We start from the raw sequence: 1,099 nt of genomic DNA on the forward strand, positions 1-1,099 counted from the left end.
ACTGCAAATTTAGAAATCTAAACTAGTTCTGTAAAAAGAAAAATGTTTTGTTGAATAGCAAAACCCTCTGTTCTCCAAAATTACCTTATGAACCAGTAATTCCCACCAGGGTAAATCTAAAATAGCTCAAAGCAGGACCTCAAAAAATATTTGCACACCCATGTTCATCACAAGCATTATTCATAGCATCCAAGAGGTGGTGGAAGCAATCCAAATATCCATCTACAGATTGATAAGGAAAATTCAGCCTTAAAAATGAAAGAATTTCTTACTTTTTTTTTTTTTTTAATGGGAGAAGGTGCCAATGGAATAAGCTAGTCTTTATTGGAAAGAAGAAACTTTACAGCATTTTGAGTAAGTTAGAGCAAGTCTCAGTGAGCCAACTGGTGGGGCAACAGCTTATAATGGATTCCACAGCTAGGGCATCACTGGGTCTCTCCTTTGTGCAGCCAGAACCAGATGATGGCACTATTGTCCTCTTCACAGATGCAGCCCTCTATTCACTTGTTGGTGATAGATGGGATTAAATTCTAATCTTCCTTGGTGCCTAAAGCTGCCCTTGGGCCTAGCATAATATATTAGTACAGTCCCTTCCATGCAGCCATCATGACCTCCATTTCCAGCCCAGGAACCTGCTGGTCAGCAGTAAGAACACCACGTCCAGAGGCCATGGAGCACACTACAGCAATTCAATTGGGATGGCAGGCCCTGAGGGCCTGCAGGGCCCCGATGATCCAATTCTGCAAAATAACCTCGAAGCCATCGTGCGTGCTACAAAATAGTAACACTTCCTGAAATTCTCATTTTTGCTACAATATGGATAAACCTTAAGGACACTATGTTAAATGAAATAAGTTAGACACAAAAGAGCAATTACTGTATGATTCCATTTATATGCGGTATCTAAAGTTGTTAATTCATAGGAATAGGAAGTACAAAGGTGATTGTAGAGGGTATGGGGAGGGGAGTAAGTGTTGAGTGGGCACTGAATTTCAGTGTTGCAAGATGAAAAAGTTCTAGAGATCTGTTGCTCAATTATGTGAATATACATAACACTACTGATGGTACAATTCAAAATGGTTAAGAAGGTAAATTTGAT

At 39.7% G+C, this 1,099-nt stretch overlaps 1 pseudogene; it reads right to left on the reverse strand.

Moving 5' to 3' along the window:
* Positions 1-371: 371 nt before the first annotated feature.
* Positions 372-763, reverse strand: LOC111155358 (annotated as a pseudogene).
* Positions 764-1,099: the final 336 nt, after the last annotated feature.

Source organism: Enhydra lutris, unplaced genomic scaffold (assembly GCF_002288905.1).
Source record: "Enhydra lutris kenyoni isolate GAN:26980312 unplaced genomic scaffold, ASM228890v2 scaffoldscaffold41, whole genome shotgun sequence".
In the NCBI taxonomy this organism is placed as follows: domain Eukaryota; kingdom Metazoa; phylum Chordata; class Mammalia; order Carnivora; family Mustelidae; genus Enhydra; species Enhydra lutris.